General features: G+C 41.8%; 1 protein-coding gene across 2 annotated transcripts in view; it reads right to left on the reverse strand.

The window, feature by feature from the left end:
• The window catches only part of LOC126092499 (E3 ubiquitin-protein ligase RNF14-like), a 105075-nt gene that overhangs the window by 66144 nt on the left and 20273 nt on the right, over nt 1-18658 (reverse strand). The gene's annotated exons all lie outside the window — the stretch shown is intronic.

Below are 18658 nucleotides of genomic sequence, written 5' to 3' on the forward strand. Positions count from 1 at the left end.
AGACACCAAGAATAACCAGTGCTCCAGCAACAACTGAGCAGCACTGCCTCAAGGTGGTAGCAGCCAGTGTGGGTGACAGCACTGCTGTCCCTGCTGGAAGACTGGTTACTCTGTTTTACTGTCCCTATTAATAGGCATCGACAAAACAAATACTGCACCAAACAAATAAATTGCTTTAAAAATAATTCTGTTTGTAAAAGGAATCAAACTGATGCTTTCCATCAACATTGGGCACCACAAGAAAGATGTGATGACCACTATTTACACATTGCAAAAACCAAATTGCAATTATCTGCTGAGACACGAGAGAAAATTTGTCTGATGACTATTAGGAGGGACACATATACACTTGCCAGAATAAGATTTTCACTCTGCAGTGGAGTGTGCACAGATATGAAACTTCTGGCAGGTTAAAGCTGTGCGCCGAACCGAGACTCGAACTTGGGACCCCAATTCAAGTTTCGGTCCGGCACACAGTTTTACTCTGCCAAGAAGTTTCACACATACACTTGTGGGCAAAATTTTGACAAAAGTAACTTCCCCACGAATAGTCACTGCCAAGTAAAATAGCTTGAGGGAACTTGGGCCACACACAGAAAGAACTCCTTTAGTATAGTGTACAAATAACTGAAAAAATTACGCAGCGAGACAAACAGAAATGACACTTCTGAAAGACAAGAATTACAGTGGAGTCACTGCAATTTATGATTGTCCCCTGGACATTACAAAAATGGGAAACTGTTCGTAACAGGTGTGTGATCACCAAGAAGAGCAATTCATGCTCAACAATGTGCTCCCATTACAATCATAAGGTTGGTTAGGAGTTCTTGTGATGGGCGTTCCAATTCTCCACCATCATGGTTGACAACTGCTGTATAGTTCTCGGTGCACATGTGTGTGCTATAATACAAGTCCCCAATGCAACCCGCAAGTGCTCGATGCGATTTAAGTCAGGGGAATGGGCAGGCAAAGCCATTACTGAATATCCAGTTCCAAGAGCTCCTCCAACCACACAGTTCAATGTGACCACACACTGTCATCCACAAAAAAGGAATTGGGGGCAAATGCACCAATCAAAAGACGCACTCGGGGAAGGAGCACAGCGCCACAGAGTGTACCCCGCTCAAAGATTTGGAAGTCGGTACGCCCATGCAGCACTATGCCTCCTCAGACAATAACACACTGAGACACTGAAACAATCATCTTTGACAATGGTGGAAGTACTCTCATATGACAAGAGATAGGAACACACAATGCATCCAGGCACATTGTCAAATATGACTGTTTTGGTGGTCCAGGTATTATGGTGTGCAGAGTGTGCTGTGTACGGCATTCTGATCTCGGTTGGAAACAGCCGAACTAGGTTGGCGAGACTTCTTTTTGTCCCCGCCCATCTGGGCGAAAAAGTGAGCTTTGTGGGAAGAAGGAAGTTGGTGGCACAGTAAGTAACAGTTTTGTGAACGGACACTGGGAAATGGTATGCTGGTTGTTGTACGAGGGGCGCAGGTTTGCAGCACTGCTGTGTGTTTACTGGAGGCTATGCTGGGCAGAGTGGTTAGCAGCTTGCATCATTTGTATAGGAAACAATCAGCAGGCAGCCTGCACATCATGTGTGTATGGAGGACAGATGCATGAAGCGAAATGCACTGTTGTGTTTATGGAATATTTGCTACAGTTACTGTAACTTGGCGAAGTAATTATTGTCATTTTTGTAGTGTGACAATATTAGATGGAACATCCATTTCTTGCTACTGATCTTTGTGATTGAAATTGATGTCCTATTAGTGCAGCTTTATTTAAGAGACTACACAACTGGTCAGAATGTAGTTGCTAAATGCTATTGTTTAACGAGGATGGTACGATACAAGCTACTAGTTCAGGTCCACTTGTTAAAACAATTAATACGCTAACATTGGGCACAGCAGTGGCTAGAACGATTAAAGTTGAAACAGTAGCGTTTGCTAGTGGGTTCAAGGAAATTGTTTATGAAAATGTATAATACTGGGCTCTTTCAAGTGCACTGGCAGACTAATGGTGGATTCTAATGGACCTGTTAATTCAGCAATGGTAGGGACACGACCAGTCGTTTACAAAAAAAAGGGAAGCTATGTTCCAGTTTAGTATGTACTACACAGTTAGCATTAACAGCTAATGGTATAGATTCTTTTCTAAAATGTGAAACTGTTAATTGGTTACTGACTTGTATTGATAGCAACTGTTATGGTTGTGTGGGCCTGGTAAGCCAGTGTGAGAAATGCAGTTCTGTAATATTTGCATAAAGTAAACACTACTGGCTCTGAGCACTATGGGACTTAACATCTATGGTCATCGGTCCCCTAGAACTTAGAACTACGTAAACCTAACTAACCTAAGGACAGCACACAACACCCAGTCATCACGAGGCAGAGAAAATCCCTGACCCCGCCGGGAATCGAACCCGGGCGTAGTAAACACTACTGAAATTAATTTTAAAGTTTTGGTTGCTTAGTTAATTCGTGAAGTTTATCGATTTAATTGAGAGGTTGTTCATTCCTTTCTAAGGTTTGTTTCAGAACTAAAGCAAAGTTTTTAAATACCTGCCTCTGAAAGTAACTTGTTTCAATATTTTAATACTCTTACAGTAACAGTGGCCCAATCTGGAGAAAAAATTTTGTGCAGTCATCAGCGCGCAAAGTTTTATGCAAATTTGGTCTTTAATAAATGTTTTAAATAATGCAAACATAATCCAAACTCAATCAACTGCTCCACACTTTCCTACTGTGATCCAGCTACCTGTAACAAGAGGCTTAATGTTGCATGTGCATACTAAACCTCCGAGGCTCTGAGCAGGGTACACTCAGCAATCAAAATTATTGTGACACTGTACTCCTTCCCAAGTGTGTCTTTACAGGGTTGCTTTCGGTTGTGACTTCTTTTTTATGGAGTAAAATGCGGCACTGCACTGAAATGCACAGGTGGAGGAGCTCTTGGAATGAGAGGATATTCAGTAAATGGGCAGGCCTCCCCCTGAATTAAATCCTAACAAGCATGTGTGGGATGTGTTAAGGAGACTTACGCAGCATGATCGCAAGCACTGACAATCCAGCAGTAATCAACCATTCTGGTACAGAAAAGGAATGCGATAACACAAAACTTCTCACCAACAATGTGGCCAGCACAGGAGCATGTTGCAGAGCATGTACTGCCATCCGTCGTGATCTCACACACCCTACTAAGAACCATGTCTCACCTTTTGAATGTCCAGAAGACTATCATAAATAGAGAGGATTTCAGTTTATTTTCTTTCAATAAAAGTGTCTTCCTGTTTGTCTCACTGCATATACCTTTCAGTTTCCTTCAACACTATACTGTAGTAGTTCTTTTTACGTTTGGGCCAATTTTCATCTAGCTATGTTACTTGGCAGTGATATCATGTGAAAGTTACTTTCGTCCTTAAGTTTTGCACACCAGTGTATATATTACAGATACCACAGATTTATTGTGTTGAAACTTCAAACAGTGTTTCATAACCACAGTATATGAAGCAATATACACTTACTTGTAAATTTTAGGCAATTTCCAAGTTCTCGCTTTGTGTCTGTGGACAATGTAAATGATTTCGGCATATATTACTAATTTATTACTCAATGAAGGAGAGTTCCCTCACAGGTTAATATCTGTTCCCCTATTTGAAATTTACCGTATTTATTTGAAATTTACTATATTTTTTAAAGTTGTGAATTACTAGGCTATTCAGTCACCCACCACTCTTCAAAGTGTGTGGCATATTAAAGTAGTGGCATATCACTAAATATTTAAATGTCTATACTACTGAATTGTAATGAGCATGGCTTTCTAATAAATAGGTAGCTAGGTAGGTTGTATAGGGGTTTTGGAAACCGACAGATGTGGGTGGGTCGGTGGTTAGTCGCCTGACTAAAGATCCAAATGTCCAGAGTTTGATCCCTTTTCAGCCCTACAATTTTTATCTCACATTACACTTATTTCATTTCTACTGATGTTTGTTACTGTGGAAACTGTTGAATTGCAATATTTAAACTGAACATTCCTCTATAAGTGGTTGCGTAAATAAGTTCAAAGGATGGAGGGAGCCAATAACACAATATTAAATAAGGCAGTGTGGTGTTGAAACTAAACATCAAGTTGAGGACACCAGCAACTTTTCAATTGTTAATTCATCAGTCCCTCATTTACAGAAGAACAAATCCATATACAACAGTCACAAACCAGGTATATAAGTTGCCTAGGTGTGTTCCCTGGCATATAGAAAACAACAAAGCAGAGACATGTAGAACACTGAGAAAACAAAGAATTAAAAGTGACCAGACAAAATTTGAGAAGGTGCACAATAATCAGCCAATGCGACACAGACAGGAGAGGGACTCTTAGGAGTTCACCTCTGGTGAGTTAATGTGTACAAAACAATGATTCTAACCACTTGAAGGTAAGACCAATGTGAATGAAGGAGACAAAGAGCTAACAGCATAGCACATATTAGAAAAAAAGCATGAATGATGATTAGAAAAGACAAAGAAAAAAAATGCAGTAAAAGGGATGATCAGGCTGGCAAGTGGGGAAACTGCAGTCAATGATCCCCCATGGTTCAGCATGCAGTCCACAACCACCACAACTCAAATATAACAAATATTAAATCTACAAAGTAAATATTGAGGATAAGGAGTTCTTAAGACCCTCTGTTCATCAGAATGTTGGAAATGGAGGCGAAAGGGGGAGGATGGGACTGAGGACGAAGGGGGGGGGGGGGGGTTAGCAGGTGTAACGCATCACGAGAATGTGAGCAATTCAGCTGTCACCAGAGCACCACATTCACACGGGAAGCGGAGGGGACAGAAGCATGATCTCATTGCACAGGATAAAATTATGAATTAAACAATGGACACTTCAGGTAGGAATATTAACAATGTAGGAAAAGATAGATTGCTACTTACTGTAAAGATAACAGGCTAAGTTGCAGACAGGCACAATTAAAAGACACTTACATATAAACTTTCAGCCACAGATTTTGTCAGAAAAAGAGAAACACGCATCATTCATTCACACAAGCAATCACGCCTCACACTGAAATGACTGCCAACTCAGCCCAAGCTGCTGGACTTGGTGGTCCTGAGTGTGTGATGTGTGCTTGCTTATATGAATGAAAGTTCCTCTTTTTCCGATGAAGGCTGTGCCTGAAAGCTTATGTGTAAGTGTCTTAGTTGTGCCTGTCTGCAACTTAGCATGAAAGTTATGAATTAGATGATTATGAGCAATATTATGCCAGCAGAAAATTGTGGACACTTTTCTGGGACAAATGGAAGGAGGATACCCCACAACAGTGGCAGCATAGTTTGTTGGAGGCACATCTGTGCTCACGAATCAGTGCCAAGTATGCCTATTACTGATGTCAACCTTGTGGAAAACTCTGACTAATGATCTGCTAGCTCATTCCCTGGGCTTTTTATAGGACTTGAGATGCAAAGGGAAAACTACTGAGTGTGCTGTATGGCTAGGATTATCCAGAAGGCCAAGGACAGCATGGTAATGAGGTAAGCACTGGGGTCAGTAGCCAGCAGACTGCTCACAACCATTGCATACCAAAAATGAACTGAGAGTTTCCTTCTTGACGAAGCAGAAGGCTTTAGCAATAACTGCAAGTTACACTGCGAAGACATTACAGGCTTTCAGCATGCGTGAAAGAATATCCTGTCTTTTCCATTTTTAGAGCTATCACTAAACAAGATTTCAGCACCTTGGTATTCTCATAGAACTGAAAGAATGATATGCCTGAAAACAATGTGGAGGTGACAGATTTTAGACTCTTGGAATAGGTTTAGCTGGATCTATGGTCTGAGCACACACCATGGGGTCTGGCCTGGACAAAGACCACCAAACAGAATGGGAGGCAACATATACAAATAGAGTCACTCTCCAGGTACATTCGAGTTCCCAAATGCATTCCTATATTCCTGTTTCAAAGTTCGAACTGGATCTCTCTCTCTCTCTCTCTCTCTCTCTCTCTCTCTCTCTCTCTCTCGTGTGTGTGTGTGTGTGTGTGTGTGTGTGTGTGTGTGTGTGTGTGTGTGTGTGTGTGTGTGTGGAGAGGGGGGGGAGGAAGAAAAAATTAACAGCTAATACAGATGGCTAGGGTGGGGTCAGTAATGGCATGCAAAGCTGCACATGTGCACTATATGCTGCATACATGCAGTCCATGGCTCAGTCTGCCTTGACACTACTCAGTATGTCTCGGCTTTGCTCAGTCCTTCTGGGAACTGTTTATGGAAGCAACAGAACCACTGAAACATTGTCATAGGCATTACTCTGCACAGACCAACGCACTGAGGTAACAAGACTAGAAGAGTACATGTCAGATTGATGGCTGAGAAAGTGCCATAAGCTGCACTAAAATGTGCGGAGATTCCATCATTGAGACCATACAGGCTAAAATCAGACAATAGTAGTTGTATCAGGGACACCTTCCAAGCTGCTTTTTGCTTATCCACTGAGGTGATGAAGTGCCTGAGCATGAGGAATAGTTCCGGGGGAGGAGGGGGGGAGTTACTTTGTCGGTTGATCATCTTTGGATACATTATCTTCCTGTCTGGAGAAGGCACGTAAATACTGCACAGGATGAATCAGAGGTCATTCAAACCCACAGGGCTACCGCTGTACGAAGAGGCACCCATTCACTATGAACATATGTGTGAATGAGCATACAGATTCCTCCTCGGATGTAAGGGACTGGTCCAGTTCCTACAGAAGGGATGGTAAAGTTTGTAGGTAAGGTGTGGTTGCCAGAGAACTATGCAGACTGCCAAGTAGGATGATGGTAAAACAGCCCATACATGATTATACTTGTTTGTCAGATTCACTTGTTTCTGCTCACAGGCTTGTCAAACAAGCTTGTACACATACCAGCGAAGTGTCAACTTCACTTCTGAAACTGACATTCTTCACATTGTGCAGTACTCTGACTGTAGTGGGAATGGCTACCAATGCAAAGTATTTCTTGCATTGACTTTAGCACTGTGTATAAAGAAAAACAAAACAAGATGCTGGTCCAGGGAATGGTTGAAATTCACAAAAATATATCCGTGAAAATCTGCTACGAGAAATAAACACACAGAACCAGATATTTACATTAACTTTCTCCAAATGGACAGTTAAACTTTTAAAAACTGAGTTACTTTGCCCTCACACAGAAAAAGGTTACACAAGTAAGAAAAAAAATCTCTTCTACTTTGTCCTCTAATAACAGTTCATTAAAATACCCCAACATGGGAATATATACACTGTCTGTGGAAGGTCTGGAGAACTTCAACAACCTTTTTTTCTTTCTCACTCTCGCTTTTATATTGTGTGTACAAAATTGATCTTCTTCTTAACCCGCTTCCTGAGTTATATCCAGCTGGGAAGGATGCAACACCTCAACCATTTTGGTAATTGCCAGCGATATTTTGTTCTTTTTTCTTTATTTCAGTCTCCATAGTTTTGGAAACTCATTATACAGGGAGATAAATTTTAATCAGACTCTTTTTCAATAGACATGCACAGTGAAACATAAGACAGTATCAATGTCTCTTACCTTTTAAGATCTGCCACCAATCAAAATTTCTCACGAACACATTACACACACAATATTTGACAAACACATCTAACAAGACACATGCCACATCAAATATTGGATATTGTGTTAAGAGGAATTGATGTTACAGTTCAAGTGTGCCTGCACTTCTGGTCAGGTGAATACACAGTTATAAATACAAAATCAAATAGGGGTAATGCAGGAGTAGCTTTAATAACGAATAAAAAACAGGAGCATGGGTAAGCTACTACGAACAGCACAGTGAACACATTATTGTCCCAAGATAGATACGAAGCCCACGCCTACCACAGTAGTACAAGTTTATATGCTAACTAGCACACAGATGACAAAGAGATGGAAGAAATGTACAATGACATAAAAGAAATTATTCAAACTGGGAAGGGAGACAAAAATTTAATAATCATGGGGGACTGGAATTAGATAGTAGGAAAAAGAAGAGAAGGAAAAGTTGTAGTTGAATATGGAATGGGGGTAATGAATGCAAGAGGAAGCCGCCTGGTAGAATTCTGCATGGAGCATAACTTAATCACAGCCAACACTAGGTTTAAGAATCATGAAAGAAGGTCGTATACGTGGAAGAGGCCTGGAGACACTGGAGGTTTCAGATGGATTATATAATGGTAAGAGAGATTTAGGAACCAGGTTATAAATTGTAAGACTTTTCCAGGAGCATATGTGGACTTTGACCACAATCTATTAATTATGAACTGTAGATTAAAACTGAAGAAATTGTGAAAAAGTGATAATTTAAGGAGTCGGGACCTGGACAAACTGAAAGAACCAGAGGTTGTAGAGTGCTTTAGAGAAAGCATTAGGGAACGACTGACAAGAAAGGGGGGAAGAAATACAATCGAAGAAGAATGGGTAGCTTTGAGAGATGAAATAGTGAAGGCAGCAGAAGATCAAATAGGTACAAAGATGAGGCCTGGTAGAAATCCTTGGGCAACAGAAGAGATATTGAATTTAATTGATGAAAGGAGAAAATATGAAAATGCAGTAAATGAAGTAGGCAAAGAGGAATACAAACGTCTCAAAAATGAGATCGATAGGCAGTGCAAAATGCCTAAGCAGGGATGGCTAGAGGACAAATGTAAGGATGTAGAGGCTTATCTCACTAGGGGTAAGATAGATACTGCCTACAGGAAAATTAAAGAGGCCTTTTGAGAAAAGAGAACCACCTGTATGAATATCAAAAGCTCAGATGGAAACCCAGTTCTAAGCAAAGAAGGGAAAGCAGAAAGGTGGAAGGGGTATAATGAGGGTCTATACAAGGGCGATGTACTTGAGGACAATATTATGGAAATGGTAGAGGATGTAGATGAAGATGAAATGGGAGATATGATACTGCGTGAAGAGTTTGACAAAGCACTGAAAGACCTGAGTCGAAACAAGGCCCCAGGAATAGACAACATTCCATTAGAACTACTGACGGCCTTGGGAGAGCCAGTCAGGACAAAACTCTATCATCTGGTGAGCAAGATGTATGAGACAGGTGAAATACCCTCAGACTTCAAGAATAATATAATAATTCCAATCCCAAAGAAAGCAGGTGTTGACAGATGTGAAAATTACCGAACAATCAGTTTAATAAATCACAGCTGCAAAGTACTAATGCAAATTCTTTACAGAAGAATGGAAAAAAACTGATAGAAGCCGACCTCGGGGAAGATCAGTTTGGATTCCGTAGAAATGTTGGAACATGTGAGGCAATATTGGCCCTGCGACTCATCTTAGAAGATAGATTAAGGAAAGGCAAGCCTACATTTCTAGCATTTTTAGACTTAGAGAAAGCTTTTGACAATGTTGACTGGAATACTCTCTCTCAAATTCTGAAGGTGGCAGGGGTCAAATACAGGGAGCGAAAGGCTATTTACAATTTGCACAGAAAACAGATGGCAGTTATAAGACTCAAGGGCATGAAAGGGAAGCAGCAGTTGGGAGGGAGTGAGACAGGGTTGTTGAAGATTTGAACCAAGGACCTCTCGTTCCGCAGCTGTTCACGCTAACCACGGGACCACGGCGCTCCTCGCCTCACATTGCCCTTAATATTGCCTATCTTACGCATGTACGACCCAGTTTGTATATTTTGCTTATTTTTTCATAGTTCCACACAACTTCTTCCTGTTTTCTCGATTGATCTGTGTTCAGTTTTTCAAGGCCTATCCATTGTGCCAACTTATAACTAAATCTGAGGGGGGTGCGATGGGGATGTTCCCTTGTGAGAGACTGTACAGGGAACGATTACCTAACAAGCATCATCCATCATGACAAGTGTTTATTATTTCTCTTGATCGACAAATGCGGAGGACTGGGTCATTGGAAAGAAGAAATGAGAGACCTGGTAAAGTGAGGACCACTTACACACCTGATTTTAAAGAGGAGGTGCTGGAACGTGTTGCAGCAGACCCCACTACAAGTTCTCGTTGTATTGCACATGAAATGAGTGCTGCACATACTAGCACGTGGCAAGTACTCCAAGAATAACAGTTACATCCATATCACCCATGAGTTCAAGCAATGCTGTGACTGACTTTGCACCAAGGGTCGCATTGTATCAGTGGTTACTCCAACATTGGATTGATTGACCAGATTTTCTCCAAATAGTGCTGCTTACTGACAAGGCCTCATTTGATCGTGATGCTATTTTGAACTGCAGCAATAGCCATACGTGGGATGAGAAAAACCCTCACACAGTAGAAGTCACCACCATCAAGTGGATTTTGCTGTGAATATCTGGGCTTGCATTGTAGGGAACAACCTCAATGGGCCATATCTTCTACCTGGCCGTCTGTACTTTAGTAAGTTCATGCAAAAAGTTCTACCCGAGTTGTTGGAGACTGTACCCTTGTATATTCGTGAGAGGATGTGGATACAACATGACGGTGCACCGTCTCACTTCAGTGCGGACATCCGCAACCATCTCAATGCTGTATTTCCTGGTCTCTGGGTTGGAAGGGGAGGCCCTATTGCATGGCCTGCGAGGTCACCTGACTAGAATTCCCTTGATTATTTCCTATGGGGATATCTCAAGTCACTTGTGTATGACGCCCCCAGTGGATATGGAGATGGAATTAATTGCCAGAATTGTAGTTGCCTGTGATATGATTTGAAACACACCAGGGATATTTGTTAGGGTGTATCAAAATCTTGTTCACCGATTTCACGCTTGCATTCAGGTTGGTGGTCATAACTTACAGCAAGTTTTGCAAGATACAGTACAAATGGTATGTTCATTGGATGGTATTTGCATTTAGTTAACTGCAAAATAACAAATAAAAAAGTACACAGTAATATGATTTTATTCCTATTATCTTCTTAAGCTGGCTTCTCTGATTCCAGGTTCTCTACCTCAAATTGTTCAGTGCAGCATCTTTTAATGCCTGTTAAATTTCTGCAGGGTCTTACGGAAACACCCTCTATGTCTCCATCTGAAAGGTGTGCATTCACGTAAGAACTAAGCATCTTCCTAACTGTTTGATGAACATGTTCTGTCCTCCTGTCAGTGTAAGGATGAAGTGGATTAGTTCTCAACTTCTTTACATTTAATAACCAATAATTCTTCCTTCAGGCCTGACATTAAGTTCATCCCTAGGTCCGTTATTATTGTCTCAGGCACCCCAAACTTCATTACCTACTTATTAACTAATGCTTGTGTGACTGTGGCTGTCTGTTGTTCTGGCATCAGCACCATCTTAATGTAATGAGTGTCTATTACGGTCATCACAAAATGATTACCTCGTGTCTGCTTGAATGGTCCTAACATTTTAGGACCATGTCCACCAAAATGAAACTAAATGGTTCTGTTGCCTCTGGTAACCTCAGCAATATTACCAGCTTCTGATTAAAATCCAAACACTACATACATTCTATACAGTTTCTGATGTACTCATTGACAACCTTCTTTCTTCCCTTCCGCCAGTACCTTTCTGCCACTTGCCAATTCATCAACCTGCATCCCCCCCATAATTGGACAAGTTGTGATCTTGCATTTCACATAGTACTTCCTTCCATTCTGCTGGCACAGCCACCTGTGGTCCTAAATTTGTTTCTCTACACAATAACACGTGAGGCAATACTGACCTTACGACTTATCTTAGAAGAAAGATTAAGGAAAGGCAGACCTACGTTTCTAGCATTTGTAGACTTAGAGAAAGCTTCTGATAATGTTGACTGGAATACTCTCTTTCAAATTCTAAAGGTGGCAGGGGTAAAATACAGGGAGCGAAAGGCTATTTACAACTTGTACAGAAACCAGATGGCAGTTATAAGAGTTGAGGGACATGAAAGGGAAGCAGTGGTTGGTAAGGGAGTAAGACAGGGTTGTAGCCTCTCCCCGATGTTATTCAATCTGTATATTGAGCAAGCAGTAAAGGAAACAAAAGAAAAATTTGGAGTAGGTATTAAAATCCATGGAGAAGAAATAAAAACTCTGAGGTTCGCCGATGACATTGTAATTCTGTCAGAGACAGCAAAGGACTTGGAAGAGCAGTTGAACGGAATGGATGGTGTCTTGAAGGGAAGATATAAGATGAACATCAACAAAAGCAAAACGAGGATAATGGAATGTAGTCGAATTAAGTCGGGTGATGCTGAGGGTATTAAATTAGGAAATGAGACACTTAAAGTAGTAAAGGAGTTTTGCTATTTGGGGAGCAAAATAACTGATGATGGTCGAAGTAGAGAGGATATAAAATGTAGACTGGCAATGGCAAGGAAAGCGTTTCTGAAGAAGAGAAATTTGTTAACATCAAGTATAGATTTAAGTGTCAGGAAGTCATTTCTGAAAGTATTTGTATGGAGTGTAGCCATGTATGGAAGTGAAACATGGACGGTAAATAGTTTGGACAAGAAGAGAATAGAAGCTTTTGAAATGTGGTGCTACAGAAGAATGCTGAAGATTAGATGGATAGATCACATAACTAATGAGGAAGTATTGAATAGGATTGGGGAGAAGAGAAGTTTGTGGCACAACTTGACCAGAAGAAGGGATCGGTTGGTAGGACATGTTCTGAGGCATCAAGGGATCACCAATTTAGTATTGGAGGGCAGCGTGGAGGGTAAAAATCATAGGGGGAGACCAAGAGATGAATACACTAAGCAGATTCAGAAGGATGTAGGTTGCAGTAAGTACTGGGAGATGAAGAAGCTTGCACAGGATAGAGTAGCATGGAGAGCTGCATCAAACCAGTCTCAGGACTGAAGACCACAACAACAACACACAATAACCCAACACGTATTTTAAATTGTACACTGTTTACACTCCTAGTCAATGCTCTGTGCTGTTTGCAATTCAGCGAGGTCTGACCCAATTCTTGTACTACTGCTATTTTCCTGCTTAACCTGCTCACATTTCAGTGCTCCTTCCCTGATTTATGGGTTACTTTGTACTCAAATTCACTCAGTTTTAATGCCCATCTTGTCTGTCTACTGGATCGATCCTTCAAACCTAGTAATCATTTCAAAGTTGTATGGTCTGCCACTATCTTGAACTTCCTTACATAAGGGTAACACTGGAAATATGTTACTCCATACACGAAGCTAAACATCTCTCTTTCTGTTGTAGAATAGTTTTCTATGCTCTGTTCACTGTCTTGATGCAAAAGCAACAGGATGATCTTGAACATCAACCTCCTGGCTCAAGACATACCCTAAAGCATGGTGCGACGCGTCGCATAACTATTTAAACTTCTTCTGAAACTCCAGAAACACCAACACTGGACTCAATGTTAACACCTTCTGTAATTCGACAAACACTCCCTAACATTCCTTTGACCACATGAGCTTAACATCCTTTTTCCACAACTGTCCGAGTGGTTGAGCAATATCCACAAGCTCTTTAACAAATATTCTATAATAATTTATGAGACCTAGAAAAGATTGTAACTCCTTAGTTTTGCCTTATACCGGAAAATACTTCACTGGTTGCACTAATCTAGAATCAGTTCTTACACCACCTAACTAATTACATGGCCTCAATAGTTTACTTCTAATGCAAAACGACATTTCTCAGTACTTAGTGTCTAATGGATTGCCCGTCCCCCTCTTGAATACTTCCCTCAGTCATTGCCTATGCTCCTGCACAATCATGCAAACTAAGTCTTAATGGTACTGTTGGCAGTTTATGTGGTGTCACTGCCAGACACCACACTTGCTAGGTGGTAGCCTTTAATCGGCCACGGCCCATTAGTATACGTGGGACCCACGTGTCGCCACTATCAGTGATTACAAACCGAGCGCCGCCACACGGCAGGTCTAGAGAGACTTCCTAGCACTCGCCCCAGTGGTATAACCGACTTTGCTAGCGATTGTTCACTGACAAAATATGCTCTCAGTTGCCGAGATGATAGTTAGCATAGCCTTCAGCTACGTCATTTGCTACGACCTAGCAAGGCGCCATTACCAGTTACTATTGAAATTATAAATAATGTACCGTCAAGAGCGATGTTCACCATTTATGGATTAAAGTTAAGTATTCCAGCAGCTACGTACGTTTTTTGCTAAAGTCTAATTTCCTTGTCCTGTTCCAGACCTCACGCCAGCCTGCGTGAGATAAAACGCGTGCCTTTTGGCTTCCTCTCATACCGGTGTTGGCTCTCCTGCCAACCCACAACAGTTTAACTGGATAGTCCTGTAAATATGACACTGCTCATGACTGATCAACACGAACAACTTCCCCTAGTCGGAATGTGTTCCGACAGAACTCCACTACACATCACAGAAGATTGACTATGGCGTGATATTGATGCAGATAGTCTAACATTAGGATGATGCTCTAGCCCTCACTTATATGACAGACCACTTCCACTGCCTAAACTTTGTTGTGTCAATGAAAAATTCATTATTGCCAACCCAAGTGGTAGTATATCACCAACCCCTATTCCATGCAACTTGTAATTTGTAATGTGTTGGGTTCCAAAGCCTCCTACCAACTAACTCTCTTGTGGACATGACACCTGTGCCCCTGTGACCAATAAAACTTCACATTCCCTACCACCTTCGACGCCCACTGTGGCACATTCTGCATCTGCATTTATTTTTACTGCATTTATCTTTACTGGGAACTGCTTCCTGGACCTCTGAGGTTCCTCCTTAAGTTTAACGGGCACTTCTTAACACATACATGCCCTTCCCTGGACAATTCCTATAATTATTCCTATTAGATTGTTGGGAGTCTACGCTACCACTAAACCCCTCTGTGGTTGGTAGCATTGCCTCTGCACATGCCCTGTACATCCACAAAACATTTTACATTTGACACAAGCACGTTCCTCCAATCCCTGGCACTGCTGAAGCATCAATTCCCTCACACTCCTAGGCATTCCAGTGCAATCTCTTCTAGATATCTCTAGTGCTGTACCTCTTAGAAAAGCGTTAAACACATGTTTCTCTGCTTCCTGTACCAACACTTTGGTTACATCCTTAATCTGTGTTAATTCCAAAGTATTTACATTAAGTTTCCTAAGTCTATATGCAGTCTTCAACTGCTTCATTATGCATTTCAGAAACCACACTGCATTGTTCACAGAAAAACTGTGCACTGTTCTGCTTCCTTTATCTTTTTCCTAATCCCACCTGCATTGATCAAAAGTCTCTGCTCTGTGCAGCATACAAACTACATTTCTCCTGTGAAATGTAACCCTGCTACCTGTAAATAATTGCTTATCTGATGAAACCTCTATGTTTACCGATGATTTCACACATGTGCTAACACATCCTCAAATTAAATACAAGAAAAGGGAGAGAAAAGGTTTGCAACAGCCAGATCCTTCTTAAAGTCTGACTAACAAATATCTCCTCAATTTTCTTTACTAGTTTATTCTCCAAAACCAACTTATCCACCCTTAACTGAGCTACCTGATTTGCCACTGACTGTACAGCTTTCTCTCTGATGACACCTTGTGTGTCTAATTTTGCTATTGATTCACCATTACTCATTCTCTTGATTAAAAATTAATAATCTAACAACACAGAAATAATAATCCAACAATAACTCAGGCAGAACACACTGTGGCTACCTGCTCTACCAACCCATTTCTTTTGCCTAATCATGAGTCACCTGGACACACTATACTCTCTAGCCATGTGCCCAGAACAATTACACACAAACAAACAAATGCTACAGACTCGACACAAGAGGCAGAATGTCCAAGGATAACACACTGTGTTTAACACACAGGTTAAAATCACTGATCTCTAGAACTGTCCTTATACTGTGTAAGTCCACTGCTTTCTCCAATTTTATAAAGTAACCCTTCTATTATAATGCCCCCATGACTGTCACCACAAAAATTAAATAGTCTCACCCATTCCAAACAATGATACTATAAGCTGTGATTCTGATGTTGCACTGCGGGAGGGGTCACACACTCTGCTGCTGACTGAGGGAACATTGGAGTCCACTTCTGATACCACTCTGAAGAGAGGAGTTGCACTCCATGGTTCAAGTGGTGAAGGTGACAGACAGGAGGTCCCAGAAGAAATAATGCTGACAATAAACAATGTGTTATTCAACATCGGTACAGGCTTTGTCATGGTTTGGCAAGGCAGAACATGCCTCACTATTGAGCCTGGCTTGTGCTGATGTGTGGGTGGTAGCTGCTACCCTGGTGAAGGTATGCTGTGTAGGCACCTGCACTGCTGACGGCAGGCCTGTGAACAGCCAGCAGCCTCTGTCGGCCATGCCCACGATGTCAGTGGGATGCAGCTTCTCCAATGGTGATCGTGCCTTCAGTGGCCCCTTGGTCCCACACGCATTCACCATGACAGCGTGTTGTGTCTGCTGTGCACGGCATTCAACTCACTGTCCTCTGGCAGGAGTCCGACGAATGCTAGCATTGAGGTACTAAGTCATGCGGGGAACTCAGTGCAGATGGCAGCAGCTATGAACAGCAGGTTGATGGTGCTGTGGCATTAAATCCTGTGAGGAACTCTGTGCTTGCAGCAACAGGCACAGACTGTTCTCGAACCAATGCCAGCTGCTGGCAAAGCACCTTTGTCTTTCTGTTCGGAGTGGTGGTGAAATCAAAGCATGTGCCATCTTCACTCTCAGTGACTGGAAACATCTTGTCAGGTGTGCAAAGAAGAGGAGTCGAAAACCCTCCACCCAGCTAAGACTCCCCGGCTTTTCTGTACTAATTAGCTAGTTTGCCAGCAAATGTTTGTTTGTATATATTTCAGAAAACCAGATGCCAATCCAACCAGAGAGGCCACAAATACCAACATTGACAGGTTACACAAGAATAGCACCCAAGGGCTTAGCCTGTACCAGCTCAGGCCAAGGGAAAGCCTGTCAGTAAAGTCACCAGTGACCAGTGGCATGGCCCTGGCATAGTGATGGTGGTGCTGCTGGATCCCGACAATGGGAATGCCTCTGCTTTAAAGTTCAGACATAGTTATATCAATCCGAGGTACGCTTGTTTAACTAAAACCTGACAGCTAGTCAGGTCACCCATAACAAGAGGCTTGCCCTGGTTCAGTGTCACTGACCCACATGCTACCGTGATTACCGCCCCATGGTGCTCTTTTCCACTGTGTGCAGCTAGCCTCATCTCAATGTTCCATGCTATGTTATTCTGACCAACATGACACACTGTGGCTACCAGCCCGTAGCTGCTAATTTAGTACTTCATGGCAACTTTTTTATCACTTCAGATTTCTGGGCAGAGACTACTCAGGCGCATGTTGCTAAAAGACTGGGTAGCGGTGCTGAACCCACGATGTCCAGGTTGGAAAGTATCGCTCTAATTGCTGCACCAACTCTCTATGTTGAACTAATAAAGTGCTCGAAAGTGATAAATGTTGACGTCCATTTCTTTTCTTTTCTTTTCTTTTTTTTTTTGGTAACTGAGTCCTAGTTACCTAAATCCTGTACAAACGCATTTATAGGGACTAAACTGCTCAATTTCCTTGTACTATCACCTTACCCTAATGGGAATGTGCTCCTGGAATAAACTATCATGTTCGATGTTATATCCGCAAGTGGTGGCAGCATTCAGCTACAGTGACTGGCACTCTGATGAAGCAAGTTGTCACTGCATCATTTGTTCTATACCAGCCAATAACATGAATCAATGTCAGATACACGCACCACCTTGCTTTGAGTCCAGCCACTTTATTCATGAGCCATAAATTGTTAACAGACTATTTGTGACTGTCCTTGCTTTGTGGAGGAAGGAAATCTGTGGCAGTGGAGGCAGGGGAACAGTGCATTATTTTTCAGAACAGTGCAGTAATAGGCAAAACAATATTGTGATGCTGGAGAATCCAGTAGGTGTGTAGCAATTCCCAGATAATGAACTTATAAACACATAATAGCAACATACCTTTTGAACCCCCCCCCCCCCCAAATTAACCTCGATGGTGAAGGGGAGGCTTGCTTGCTTCGATGATACAGATACCCGTACCAAAGGTGCAACCAAAATGGTGGGATACCTATTGAGAAGCCAGACAAACATGTGGCTCCTGAAAAGGGACAGCAGCCTTTTCAATAACTGCAGACACAACAGTGTGGATGATTGAGCTAACTTTACAATATCAACACACATGGCCTTGCTGTGACAGTACTGCGAACAGCTGAAAGCGGAGGGAAACTACTACCATACTTGTCCCTGAAGGCGTGCTGCTCTATTTTATGGTTAAATGATAATGGCATCCTCTTGGGTAAAATATTCTGGAGGTAAAATAGTCCCCTATTTAGATTTCTGGGCAGGGACTACTAAGGAGCATGTAGCTATCAGCAGAAACAAACCTGGGATCCTATGGGTCAGAGTGTGGAATGTTAGATCCATTAATTGGGCAGAAGGCTTAGAAAATTTAAAAAGAGATATGGATAGGTTGAAGTTAGATATAGTGGGAATTAGCAAAGTTTGGTGGAAGGAGGAACAGAACTTCTGGTCAGGCAAATATAGGGTTATAAATACAAACTCAAATAGGGGTAATGGAGAAGTAGGTTTAACAATGAGTAACAAAATAGGAATGTGGGTAAGTTAATGTGAACAGCATATTGAATGCATTATTGTAGCTGAGTAAGACATGAAGCCCACACGCACCACAGCA

This window comes from Schistocerca cancellata, chromosome 7, assembly GCF_023864275.1.
Source record: "Schistocerca cancellata isolate TAMUIC-IGC-003103 chromosome 7, iqSchCanc2.1, whole genome shotgun sequence".
Taxonomy (NCBI): Eukaryota; Metazoa; Arthropoda; class Insecta; order Orthoptera; family Acrididae; genus Schistocerca; species Schistocerca cancellata.